The sequence below is a fragment of the Marmota flaviventris genome, chromosome 20 (genome assembly GCF_047511675.1).
Source record: "Marmota flaviventris isolate mMarFla1 chromosome 20, mMarFla1.hap1, whole genome shotgun sequence".
NCBI classification, from domain to species: domain Eukaryota; kingdom Metazoa; phylum Chordata; class Mammalia; order Rodentia; family Sciuridae; genus Marmota; species Marmota flaviventris.
In genome coordinates this window covers 1,647,094-1,661,383 of record NC_092517.1, presented here as the reverse complement: position 1 = coordinate 1,661,383, position 14,290 = coordinate 1,647,094, and the positions used below count along the sequence as shown (strand labels likewise).

The 14,290-nt window shown below is 51.0% G+C and overlaps 1 long non-coding RNA gene across 1 annotated transcript in view; it reads left to right on the top strand.

Annotated features, from left to right (window-relative positions):
• The window catches only part of LOC139703028 (uncharacterized), a 22,991-nt gene extending 8,701 nt beyond the window's left edge, over positions 1 to 14,290 (top strand). The window contains exon 3 of the long non-coding RNA XR_011705557.1: positions 13,848 to 14,290. This is a non-coding gene — a long non-coding RNA (uncharacterized lncRNA). The remainder of the gene's footprint in view (positions 1 to 13,847) is intronic.

Below are 14,290 nucleotides of genomic sequence, written 5' to 3'. Positions count from 1 at the left end.
GAGCACAGTGAAGGGCCCGGCAAACTCCTTAACAGTGATCTTGGTTTTCCTCTTAAACCTTTTAGGTAATTTGGATATTTTTCTGATGGAGATGTGCTCTTAAGACGAGGAAGACCTGAAACCATATTTTAAGGGTGTGTGTTCACATACAGGTGATTTTATTGTAGGGACTGTTTGATGTTGTTAAAATGTAGGCCATTCTGGTGTTATCATGAGGGAGCTAGTGGGTTCTTCTGTTTATTGTCTTTTAAATGAAATCAAGAATTAAGTAAAAAAAAAAATATATATATATATATATATATATTTTTTTTTTTTTTTTCAGTACTGAGGATTAAACCCAGGGCTGCTGTGCCACAGAGCTACATCCTCAGTCCTTTGAATTTTTTGAGACATGGCCTCACCAAGCTGCTCAGGTTGACCTTGAACTTGTGATCCTCCTGCCTCAGCCTCCTGAGTTGCTAGGGTCACGGTGTGTGCCACGGCACCCAGCTATGTTCAGTTCTATTGAGGCACTACCATCCTGCTTCAGACAGCTGCCGCACCATTTTACATTCCTGCCAGCAACACCCCACATTCCCAAGTCTCTATGTTCTTCCAATACTTGCTATTCTCTTTCTTTCTTTCTTTTTCTTCTTCATTTTCTTTTCTTTTTCTTTCTTTCTCTTTTTTTTAAGGAGAAGACAGTAAGTAAAGTGGATCAGGAGTTCAAATTATATGGTCACAAAAACTGATAATCAACAAAAACAGTATTTTTAGCATTTTAACATTTGTTCATTCCAGGCAAAACCAATTTGTACATTTATACAATTTTAAAACACCTCCGCCTGGTGATACCTAGACACCTTGGAGTAAATCTGCAGAACTTCCAAGCAAGCTCCAAAGAGAAAACACATTTCCACAACATCAAGAATCTGAGCGGCAGCAGACATTTCACCCACAATGACAGACGAAAAGTCAACAGAAGGATATAAAAAGTCAACAGAGGGACATAAAAGGCTAACAGAGGGACATAAAACGTCCACAGAGAAGCATGCGAGGTGCGGCTCCTTCTGGGCAGAGCAAGGGGCGGGCGGGATATCACCCTCACTGGGGTTTTTGACCCTTCAGCTGAGCCCAGTTGGGGGGGGCACAGAGGGTGCAGGCGCCCTGGACATCAGTGTGGTGATTCTGCCAGAAAAATGAAGCATGAGGGTTCCACGTGCCCTCACAACCCCACTCTGGGCAGACAGCCCCGAGAGCTGAAGCCAGGGTCCCCAGCGCACACGTCCATGTTCCCAGCAAGTCATTCACGACAGCCAGCAGGGCAGCGGCCAAGCGTCAATCAACAGATGAAGAGATGAGCAAAACGTGCAAGTAAAGGGGATGGAATAGGGCTCTGTCTCAAAACAGAAGCCGACCCTGTCACCTGCCACAGCGTCGTGGGTGAACGTGAGGACGTTGGGTGAGATAGACCAGAGGAACCCCAGATGGTTCCGCGGAATCGAGGTCCCCGGAGCCGTCAACCACACAGAAAACAAGTAGCATGGTGGGTGGCAGGACGGGGAGTGGGGAGCTGGGGGGAAGTTAATGGGTGTGCAATTCCAGTTCTGCAGAAGGTTCTGGAGATCCGAGCACAGCGATGAGAGTGCTGGACCTGACACCTCTGAACTGTACACTTAAGATGATTAACACAGGACCAGGGTGTAGCTCGGGGTTGGAGCACAGCAAGCTCCTTCAGGGTCCAGCCCCAGGACCGAAGGGAAAAATAAAAGATAAAGGGTTGGGGTTGTGGCTCAGTGGTACAGCGCTCACCTAGCCCGTGGGAGGCACTGGGTTCAATCCTCAGCACGACATTTAAATAAATAAAATAAAGGTCCAATGACAACTAAAAAATTTTTTTAAAAAAATTAAGGTAGTCCATTTTTTGGTTATGTATCTTTCACTGAAATTAAAAAAGATCAGAAAAAGATGTTGAACAAAAATGATTGAAGCAAAGCCAGGTGATCAGTCTGCTTGTATAAGTGAAGTCCTATTCATTTTTATATTATTTCAGAATAGAAAAACTCGTATAAAAATTTGATAGCATTAAGTCCATCAACAGAGGAATGGAGAAACCAACTGTGTTGTAGGCGTAAAAGGGCAGACTGCTCAGCGATTAAAACCAACCGTGGATCTGCAGCAGTGAGACGGAGCCAAGTCAGAGGCAGAAGAGCCCAGGCGGCAGGGTGTGGCTCAGGTGGAGATCAGAGCGGGCAAGTGAGACCCTGGAGTCGGAGATGCACACAGCAGCTGTTCCCAGAGCTGGGATGGGCTGGAAGGTTGGCACCTGACTGGGGCTTTGGGGGGGGCACCAGCTAAGTCTTAACTGGGGTGCCGGCTGCAGCGGTGAGCACGTTTGCCAGATGGATCTATCTGCACACTTGTGATGCGGACACTTCAAGCAGGGCAAAGGGACAATAAAACTGTAAGCAAAAGGTGAAACTTTTTAAAAAGTAGGCGATTGACAGGTGGAAAAAAAAGAATCTCAAGGCTGTTGGCACAGACACCCGAGGACCCGGGGCGAGACCACTTCAGTCAACTGAAACACAAGGAGAGGGCTGGAGCCACCCAACTGTGTTACTCAAGAAGCACCCAAGACACTGGAGAAAAGGCCGAAGCTTCTGGAAACTCTAGAAGAGTAACCTGACGCTTGTGCAGCGTCTGGGGAATTTTATCAAATCTTACCAACGGACCTGTAACCCTCCTCTGGTCCACTTCCAGAGACGTGGCAGAAAGATAAGGTCACCAGAGGCAAGCTTCCTCGGTCTTTCAAATAACTTGATTTTAAGTACATGTCACCTATGTTCATTATAAAAAAAAAAAAAAAGATATCTTCTAATGCGTATAAGCAAAAAGGAAAAATTAAAATCACAAGAGTGCTCACTGTCAACCTGTTGGAGTGCTTTCCGCCATGCTCTTAATCAATGTCACGACTTCGTCCTTCAAGGCTGTTTCCAATCTTGTCCCCGTGCCGTCTGTTCTCACTTTGGGGAACCCGTGGCCGTCTTTCCTGGGAGGAGTGAGCGTTCTGACTCTGTGATTAATCGAGTTTGTGCACAGACCCATGGTGCCCCCCGCAAGGGCTCTGCTCAGCTTCTCCTTCTGCAAAGATGAATCCGTGGTCGGACGGGGAGACCAGCCCTGGGTTTTCATTTGTGACGAGGCGCGTGTTCTGTGAGCCCCAGGGAGTGGTACTTTCCTGGGAATGAATTCTTCCTGGCTGTGCTTGTGTGTGAAGCATGGCCATGGATCCCTGCAGACAGGAGTTTGAAAGTCCACTTGCTGCAGAGCCCAAACCCGGCTGAGCCGCTCCCCTCCTTCTGTCCTGAGGCCCGAGAGCCACGCTGAGCCTCGGATGGTGTATTCTGTTAAATATTCTCCAGAGGCTGTGGCTGCCCCAGGACATTGTGACCCCCAGTAACAATGTTCCCAGAAGGAACAGGCTCAAAGCGGATGTGTTGGAGTGGGGTGGATCTCCACCTCCTGAGGGACAATTGATGCTGACAGCACCTGTCATTTCCCAGTGTAGCTGTTCCTGTGCCTCCCTCCCACCTCTCTCCAGTCACAGTGGGGGCTCCTAAGTGAGGACGACAACGATGTGAGGCAAATTTGGGGAGCTGAGAAGATGCCCGACCATGAAAAACCTTGGAGGACATGGTGAGGAAGTCCTCTTGTATGCTATGTGCCATCAGAAGCCACCGTAAGAAGCAAAATGATCTGTATAAGAAAATCCTCCTGGTGTGGTGGCTCACGCCTGTATTTCTATCAACTCGGGAGGTCGAGGCAAGAGGATTGCAGGGTAGAGGCCAGCTTGGGCAACTTAGCCAGACCCTGTCTCAAAACTGAAAAAACAAAGTGAAAGGGCTGGCGGTGTGGCTTAGAGCTAGCGCGCCCCTGGGTTCAACCCCCAGTACTGCAAAAATGAACAAATCAGCCCTCGGCAGGGAGGCAACGGGCTTCATGGGACAAAAGTGGAAACAGGAAGAGCTTTAGGAGACTGCTGTGGAGAAGATGGTGCCGCAGGCTGCAGTGGTCACCATGCAAAGGAGAGTGGGCTGCTTCTGGGTGTTCTCAGGCAGTAGCTGACGGGGCTCCCAGAGCCTGGTTAGCAGGACTGATGGGGTGTGACCTGCAGCTGCCCGAGGGCGACCGATTCCTATCATCAGTTCCCTCACTCCTGCCTGGCTGGCTGGGGAGGCGGACATGAGCCTAGCACTCCTGGCCTCCTTGCCAATAGTGTGTGCAAATCCCTTTCTCTGCAGAGCCTGGTGCCATGGTTTGGGCTCCTGTGCATGTCGGGCAGCAAACCCTGCTCAATGTCAAAAGTACAACAGGTGTCCTCTGCATGCACACCCACTTATCGTCACACCATTCCCTCTAGACTAAGGGTGGTGGCATGTTAGATTATTGAACTCAGTAGCATCAACGTAGCACCCAAGCAAAATAACAGTGAAGAAATGAGTGCACATGCGAATCCCTAATTTTTTTTCCCAATGTCAAATTCAAATGGACCACATTTTTGTTGAGGTTTAAGTCCCTTTGGTGGCACTTTTAAATCTAATAGTTTTCCAGCACTCAGGGGAACGCTCCCGGTGGGTGGGTGGAGTCAGGTTTTCTGGAGAGGGCTTCAGGATCAGTCTTTGTCTTCCTGTCCCCACTGTGCATGAGCATCCAGCACAGCAGACAGCACCTTGCATTTCCCAGTTAATGCGACCTGCTAAGCGGGGCCTCTTCAGAAGCTGCTCCCCTGGGCAAATCACCTCCCAAAGTGAGCTTCCCCACTGTGAAAGGCCCACACCCTCTAGGGGCTGCGGGACCCATGAAGTCTGCCCAGCAAGCACCTGGGCATGGTGAGAAGCTACCGGTGCAGGATTAGGGATCCCCACGGCTTTGGACTTGAAGAAGTCGTCTCTCTCGCCCTCCCCTGTCCACGCCTCTGGACTGCACCCCACTGGTCCACCTCCCCAGGTGGCCAATCTGAATGTCATGGAGTGACCCAGGTCACTCACTCCCCAAGGAGACTCCCCTGTTCTTCCCACCCGGCAGCCTGTCCACTTGTTAGAACAGGGTTTCACGGTGCACCTTTGTGGACGCGAGGACTCCTCTCGCTGACCGTTTTGTTGGGTGTTGGTTCTGTCTCGGGGTTCTGCTGTCTTCTCTCACGTCAGTTTTGCCATGTTTGATGATTTCTGTGGCATGAGCTGTTAGCGTGGACTGGTAATCACCTCTTACCCCTCCCGACAGGGAGCCCTAGGCGTGCCCTTGGTCAGCAGATGTTTTCTGAATAGTAGTGACTTCAGTGAACACCTCTGCCCCGTTTCCTCACGGTGTAAAAGGGAGGAGAGATGACATTCTAACAGATAGAAGAAAACGGTTAGCAAAACCATCTTTCTTGGTCATTTCTTGCATTCTTCGCAACAAAAGTTTTGCCAGTGTCTCAAGGACCCGAAGGCTTCCTAACAACAAGGGCCAGACCAGTTCTTTAAGTCTTTGCACAGCTCAGCACCTACGAAGAGTCATCCAGCAGCCAGGCCTGTCATCTCGGACGCTCGGGAGGCTGAGGCAGGAGGATCACAAGTTCAAGGCCGACTTGGGTAACCTAGCAACATCCTGTCTCAGAATAAAAAAATAAAAAGGGCTGAGGATGTAGCTCCGTGGTAAAGTACCCCCGGGTTCAATCCCCAGTGCCAAAGAACAGCAGCAACAAGGTTGAACGTGTTATAAAACTATCAAAAAATTAATTAAATGTTCTGCCTGAATAGATGAATGAGTCACTCAGGAGTTTTGAGGAGAAATGCAAGATATGTATAGAAAAAATAATTTGATAAGTTTGAAAATCAAGGCTGGGCATGGTGGTGCACTCCTGTCCTCTCAGTGGCTTGGGAGGCTGAGGCAGGAGGAGCGTGAGTTCCAAGCCAGCCTCCATAAAATCAGGGTGGAAGCTACTTAGCAAGACCCCATCTCTAAATAAAAATACATAATAGGGCTGGGGATGTGGCTCAGTGGTTAAGTGCCCCTGAGTTCAATTTCTGGTACCCCCGCTCCCGCCCCCCCCAAAAAAAATGTTTGCAAGTTCAGGAGGAGCACTAAGAAATCCACCCCTTGCATCAGCTTCTGCCCTTCTCAGAGCCCAATGGTGCCGCTGAGCGCGTGTTGGAATTTACCTCCCACGCCATCCAGACACATCTTCACCTTGCAATTGTGCCACATGAGGAGCCAGTGTCGGCTTACACAGCGGGCGGGTGTGACCTCGTTTAAACAGCTCGGACCCCACATAACCAATCAACGCCCCAAAATGCCAGCCTTACTGTAGCTAGGCTTTGAGCTGCAAAAGTCGCGCTGGCTCACCCTGCGTGCTCCTGTCGATCCAGATAAACTTGTGGAATTAGAGGTGACAAAATGCCACAGAGGAGAGTCTGAGCCCCTTTCCCTGTGTTCTGCAGGCGCAGTCAGAAGGCAAGGTTATCACGGAGCTTTCCAGTTCTGCTGGCTCATATTACACGCCCCGGCCAACCTCTAACAACACAGCCCTCACCATCTTCAGAATTCCACCTTTGGAAATGTCTGTTCTTCCCAGGTCAGACTTGAACCCTCCCAAGGAGAATCGGCACGAGAACTACCGGGGACAATCAGAACCACAGAGTTATTTGTGGTCACCCCCCCACCCCCACCGCCATTTTCTTTTTTCTGTCACTGGGTCCCTAATCCTGTGACGGATGTCATTCCCTAAGTACTTCACATAGTTCCTGGTTTCTATTTTTAAGTGAATGAAAGTGGCATATGCTAGACGCCTCCAAACAAACTTTGCCCCGTTGGCTTCAGATTTTCTCCCAGAAAACATCATTAAGAGGTGGATTTATAACCCTCGCTTCCTGCCTTTGGTTTACAGACATGCCCTGACTACCCAGCAAAGGTTTCCAAGGAACACAAACTGGTGTCACCTTAAAAAATACTTATGGGTATGATGGAAGCTTCTAAAATTGAAAAAAAAAAAAATCTGTGTCCAACTGCAATCCATTGAAATGCAATCTGGGGATTACAGAACATCAGATGGTATCTAGCAACCACCACCCAGCAACCAGAGCAACACCGGGAGAGGCTCAGGGGAGAGGCGGGGCGGAGGACACAGGGTTTGAACGTTAGCGCAGATGATACTTGGGGTGGACAAATTATTCTGTTGTGGTTTTGCCTAGAATTACGTTTGGGGCTCTTACGTGTCAGAGCCTGTAGATGTCTATCATCACGATCGTCCTCTTTTTGAATCATGTTTCAAGAATGAAGAGATATGGCATTCCAAAGTCTCGTGGAAACCTAAAAATAACAATCACGAGTGTGTTTTGACTTAGTGTAAATCTCTTGCATTGGTCCTAAGAGTTATTTCTCCTTTCTTGGCATCAGAATATATGTATGATCTCAAACTCCTCTTAGGAGCCCAAATACACACATACTGTCTGTTCATTGTCCAGTTATTTAAATCAAATAATAATTCCAATCGGTATAAAATTAGTTCTTGTACATTAGTCTAGATAGATAAGCAGCAAAACTTCCCAATTGCTTTTAGAGTGTGTGCTCAGTCTCCAGGGCCAGGTCAGGGCATGACCCAGCAGAAAATCAACTGCGACCAGCGGCCGAGGCTTGTATTTCAGATCAGGCATGGAGAGTACGCGGCACTTGGATTGCCAGGGGCTTCTGTCATGTCTGAGGCAGACATTTCCAATCCATCATGGTGTTCCCTCACCAAGCCTCGGGCCGGCAGCTACTGTCAATCAAGCTGGTGTCTGGGGTGAAGCCGGTCTTCAGCCCCATGAAAGCCATTTGTGGAGAGCCATAATGCAACTACCGTTAGGAGTTTGGGGTACCCCTCACCCCTTTTCTCCTTTTAAACTTCTGACCCATGGAGTACAGATGCAGCATCAACAGCAAGGAAAGAGCGAGTATATTTATTGCTAGGTAAGAGCACCGTGCCCAAGACGAGGCCCTGACAGGTCCAGCTCAGAGCTCCTGACGCTCCCTCTGCATCTTGGCGCCTCCTCAGAGGCTGGCGGTGGAGCGAAGAGAGAGGGGGAGGTACAGGAAGGAGAAGAGGCAGGACAGGGGAAGTACGAGTAGGCAGGTCACATCCCAAGAAAACTAGCTTGCTGCTTTCACCCCGTCTCCTTACAAATAAGAGCACAACCTCTCCCTCTTCCTCCTCCCGCAGTGCTGGGACTGAACCCGGGGTGCTGTACCCCTGAGCCACATCTCCAGCCCCTTTTTATTTTGAGGCAGGGTCTTGCTGCGTTGCTGAGGCTGGCTTTGAACTTGGAATCCTCCTTCCTCAGCCTCCGGAGCCACTGAGATGACAGGCGTGGTCACTGCTCCTGGCAAGACGACTTCTTAGTGCCTGCTGTGTGGCAGGTGCTGGCTGACTGCGATGCCATCATCTACCTGGATGATCCCAAGGCCCTCTGAGGGACTGTGGCGGCTAAAAATAGGCAGGTGATGAACAAATCGGATCACAGGGAAACGTGGTACCCTCGAGGCAGAGGTGGGGGACTGGCACAGAGAGGTTTCCACACGTTCAGACCCACGGGGCAGCAGGAGGGGGGCTGTGGAGTTCAGGGAAGGAGCTGTCACCCAGGAGGAGGACCCATCTGGCCGGAGGTGTGGCTTGTGGCGGAGAGTGCACCTGGCCTAGCTGCTGGGGGTGGCAAGGAAGAAGACCTTCTCCAGCTCCCTGTTCCTGCCACGTCTCCAAGGACCAAACCCCCGTGGACGTCAGCAGGCACCGGCCCTTTGTCGTGGTCTGTAAAAGGCAGCCTCCTTGGGGGATGGGAGACTCAGCACCGGGGCACAAGACAGAGCTCCACCTGGTGGGGCAGGCGTCCACCCAGGCAGGTGGCAAAGAACCCAAACCTCCATGACTTAACCGTGGGCAGAGCGGACAGTGAGGGCTCAGCAAGACAGATGGGCAGCCCTGCCTCCCGTGCTGAGGCTTCACCAACCCAAAATGTCAGCAGTACTGGGAATCCAGAGGACACGAGGGGACACATGGAGGGGCCCCCAGGGAACACCCAGGTACCAGAGGACAAAGGCAGCAGGTGATGAGGTTCCCCTAACGTCTGTCTGGGAGAGGAGGAGCTGTTCTGTACCCATGCACCAGCGCGCTCACCAGGAACTTTGGAAGCTGCTAGAGCATGTTTGGTGCCATCAGGCAACTATTGGTCGAAAACCTGTGGCCGTACGTACCCAAGGAACACGGCAACGTTTACTGTACTAGACCACACACAGGTGGAGAAGTCAGATTGATGACAGCAGCTAGGTGTTTCCCTTGGATCAGCCATCTGCCACAGTCCTCTTGCTGCTGTGACTTTACAAAATCAAGATGCACAAAATTAGCCGGGCACAGTGGCACACGCCTGTAATCTCAGCCTCTGGGAGGTGGAGACGGGAGGATCGTGAGTTCAAAGCCAGCCTCAGCAAAAGGGAGGCACTGAGCAACTCAGTGAGACCCTGTCTCTAAATAAAATACACAACTGGGCTGGGGACGTGGCTTGGTGGTTGAGTCCCCCTGAGTTCAATCCCTGGTACCTGCCCCCCTCAAAAAAAAAAAAACATGCCCAAAATTTGATCTTTTCAGACTGGCTTTTTTTGTTGTTGATTCAAGAGCAGTCTATGCCAGGGAATCATTATTGATAAATCAGTCTTTAATAATGAGTTAATAATCAGTACATGTTTATTGATCATTGATACATTGGCCTGTTTAAAATGATACATGCACGTACAGTCTTTCTCAGATTATAAGAAGGGATAACAGTAGCTTTGTTAATGAGTAAATTACTAATGAATGACCAGAGGCAGAGGGCCAGGTTGGAGTCATTGTTCTACTTGTTAGAAGTCCGTTGTTGAGGGCTGGGGTTGTGGCTCAGCGGGAAAGTGCTTGCCTAGTACATGTGAGGCGCTGGGTTTGATCCTCAGCACCACATAAAAGTACATGTATTTTTTTAAAGTATATTTTTGATCAGAATCTAGGGACTCTGAGTTTGGAACTCTTTCCTTTCTCCTTCAGAGTCTCTGCGATTAGCTGGCTAGTCTGTGCCAAGGTAGCTTTCAATACTGCCTGGCGGGGACACAGGGCTGCACCCGTTGAGAGTCTTGGTAGATGCCCAGGCCACTTTATCCCCCTGTTGAGACCGAGCCAGTCCTATCCCACAGGAGATGTCCCATGACCTTTGAAAAGCCAGCCCTTGGTGGCTGGGCTAGCACTTTATGCATCTAACCTGTAAATGACCATTTGATGAGCCAGGTGCTGGTGGTAGCCAGAGCTGGAACTGTTAGCTTATTAAAAACATGGATTTCAGGGGGGTTTTCCAAACGGGACTCTAGTCAAAGGATCTGGTTACCATAAGTAACTAAAGAGGATCTTTACAGGCAGGGCTCATTTCTAAAGTGGCTGTGTGGCACTACTCCCAGGGAGGGCAGCCGTGGGCATGGGTCACCGGCTCTGTGTGGTACTGGACCTGCACGGTCCCTGCCTCCTTCTCAGAGGGACCGGCTTTCTCATTCCTGTCTGCAGGATGGGAAAGGGACCTCACAAGGCCAGAGTGAGTTCACCTGTGAAGTGGGAGGGTCGCGGTACCTCCTCCGGGGAAGGGAGAGGTTGAAAGGAGAGCTGCAGGGAGCCTCTCTGCACGGCCAGGCAGACCCTCTGTGGTCTCCCGTCACCGTTTGGGCCACCTTCTCTCTCTACAGCCCAGGCCTCCACGCAGCGGGAACTGGGCTTTTCGGCTTTTCAGCCATTTGCATGTGATGGTCGCACAGCTCAGCACGCACAGGAGCCTTTTCCCACTTCCCAGATTTGACTTATTCCCAGAATTCCTCTTCCGTCCCCCAAAGAGAAGAAAGCTAAAGGCCCACGGTCCACGCAACTTGTGTGGTCCCTACTCTGAGGAGGATCACAAGTTCCAGGGCAGCCTGGGCAACTTAGCCAGACTCGGCCTCAAGACAAAATCAAATAAAGGGCAGGAGGTGCAGCTAGGCGCACAGCCCCGGGTCTAGCATGTGCAGGGCCTGGGTTCCACCCAGCATGGCCCAAAGAAAAAACGCCAAAAGGTGCTGAGAAGGGTTTTTAAAATAGCCAGATCCCGTTAGTCTACAATGTGAAACAAAGCAGAACTTTAACTCTGGATCCGGCAGCTGGCCAGGTGGGTCCTTCTGGCACCTCGAAGGAAGGAGCCGTCCGACCTCTCTCTGCCTGGCTTTGGCTCACTCTCCACCAGCCTCGGCACTCTTGGCCTGCAGGTGTGTCCCTGGTCACCTGGCTGTCCCTCTTCTGGGGTCTGCCTCCATCACTCTGTGTTCCATCTTATTGCAGAACCTCAACCTGTCCTGTGGGTGTGGGTGTCTTTCTCCCCTGGGCGTGTGACAGGTTGAACTGTGTGTCCCCCAAAAGTTCTGCTGGAACTTAACAGATAAGAGGTCATGAGGGCCGGCCCTGGACCAATACGACCCTGTCTTCACCAGAGGGGGAGCTGGGGTCGGGAAACAGGCAGGGAGGGGCCACGTGAAGACAAGGAGAGAGGGGGTGCCCCACACCTAGGAAGACCAAGATGGACAGCCAGCGGGAGAAGCAGGGCGCCACCGAGCCACCTCAGCCCTCGAGGGCTGCCCTCGGTGCCTCCATCTCCACCCACACTGGCACCTGGTGCCCATTGCTGTGGCTCAGATCACTTGGTTGGTGGCTTTCTATCCACAGCAGTGCCAGCCGACGGAAGCAGCATGTACGACCCGCGCAGTTCCACCACCCGGCTGGGCAAGGGATTTGTCTCCATTCAGAAGGGAACACGTGATTACGTAGGCAGGTCCCCGGTCCCTGGGAGCCTGGAGTCCTTCGGGGGAGGAAAACCCCAGGTCCACACCAGCCAGCTGAGAGTGGTAGTTGTTAAAGGCCGTGGTTGGTGCCCTGCGTCTGTCTACTCAGGAGGGACCTGGAGGCATCTCGCTGGGTAGACGGTTCGGATCACCAACTGCAATGGCTGCTCACATCGGGCAGTTACCTTAACCCCCATCAAACATGTGCATTAGGCTCTTCCATCATTCAAAAGCTAATTCCTCTCTCTAGATGCCATGGCACACACCTGTAAGTCCAGGAACTCGGGAGGCTGAGGCAGGAGGATGGAGAGTTCAAAGCCAGCCTCAGCAACTTAGTGAGACCTTATGCAACTTCGTGGGACCCTGTCTCTAAATAAAAAATAAAAAGGGCTGGTGATGTGGCTCAGTGGTTAAGCCCCATTCCCCGCTGAGAGAGAGAGAGAGAGAGAGAGAGAGAGAGAGAGAGAGAGAGAGAGAGACTCGTTCCTGAAATTTTCTCCAGTTATAGGAATTATTCAGACCAGCCCTGAAATATTTTCTCCTCCGTCTGTGTGCAGCAGCATTAAGAAGAACAAGTCACTGACAATGGATTCCACCCCCTGAGCTCCAAGCGCTGTGGCTTGCTGACGCTTGGGCTCCAGGTGGGCAACGTGATCCTTAATATTTCCAAAGGACGGATTTCACACGTGCTCAGCCTTTCCCATTACACTGTGGAAGCGAATCATTGGGGCTGAGAATATTGTTCTGCCAAAGAAATAATTGACGTTGCTTGGAGCTGAAGATCTCAAACTAATGGACCTTTGCAGGACGGCAGCCCAGAAACCGGAAGCAGTTCCCTTATTTTATTCCAACTCGGACCTGTCATTTCTTATACCACAGCCCCTCAGCCAGGGCCACAGAGGGGCTTTGCCTTTAAGCCTAAAATCCTAAGTGTTGACCCTTCCTGCTCTATTAAAGCCATTTGTTATTCCTGACCCGTGCTCTGTGCAGGCATGGCCGCCTAATCCAGCAGACCCACACCATTCTGAAACTGCAAGCTCTATTTATTGTAATGTCTGGTTGCCTGGGCGATGGGGCAGAGGGGGACACTCCAGCCAGGTAAAGCACATTCATGGGACAGACAGCTGCACACTAGAAATCACTCACTGTCCATTTCAAGTTCAAATTCAACCGGGCATTGTTTGTTTTTATTTGCAAAACACAGCACCAATAAAACTGCCCCCTGGAATAGGAGACCTGACCCTGACCTGCCCGCGGAGGGGCATGGAAAGGAAGAGGAGCGTGAGGCCCGTGACCATTGGCACCTGGAGGGGCTTCCTGGCCTGGCCTTGGCCATGTGGCCGTGGGCAGTGTCTAGGCAGCTCCTCTGGGCTCTGTCCTCTTCTGGAGAGAGCACATGTGACACTTGTCCCCTCCAGTTGCTACGCCTTAGCACAGGGCAGAGCAAGCCGAGCCATCTCAGAGTCTGAGGTGGAGGAGAAATCGGTAACCTGATCCTGTCTTCCTCCACCATTTTTCTATTCTGTTCATCATGGTCTTTTAGGGTAAATTTGGGTTTTCTAAAAGGTTCATTTTGCCAATGGGGGCATTTTTTGGGCACTGAGAGATTCCCTCACCTCACCTGAATTTTTCCCTTGCCACCCAATGACTATGAAATGTTATTAAAATTTAGCATTTAAATTTCATTAGTATTTTAATTTGATACTGTGGCATATTATGGTCCATCGGCTTGCTGGGCCACCTGAGAAACAGTGATGATGACACATTTCCAGGGGTTTCCTTTGTTCCGGGCGCTCCGTTAACCCCTGAAGCACCCAGCCACACAGAATCCTGTAATTCTATGAGATGGTTACAATTATGTCTGTTTTATAAAAAATGCTATTTCTAAACACGGAAACCACTTCCCCAAGAAGACAGCTGGTTCCGTGGAGTCGATGGGAATTAGGAATTGAGCTTTGTTCTCCCTTTGTTTCCTGCAGGGCTACGGACAGTTGCTTGTGCACACAGCATTGCCGGAGGAGAAGGAGGTCAGCCCAGCAAACTCCCGCCTGCAGTAACCCAGGACGGCCACTAGGTGTCCTCCTCAACCAATTTTGCGGGCTCGGAGCTGGAGGCCGCCGGAGGCTGTCAGGAAAGTCTTTGCCACACACTCTCCTAGGACTTGCACCTTCTGTGCACGCTGCAGACCAAGCCCCGCCTGACCCAGAAGCTTCTGCTCCAAAGAAAGGCCGTGAGATTGAGCAGGGCCCAGCTCTGCATGGATGGACACCTGTCTCTACGCACCTTTGACCCCCAGGGGCTTCTCTGGTGTGGACTACTGTCCCGGCTGCCCCTGCAGGGACCTGGCACCTGTCTTGCCCAGTGTCCCGTATCTACCAGACGTGTTTGGTCCCCTGCATGCAGCTTTTTCTAGGATGTCTTC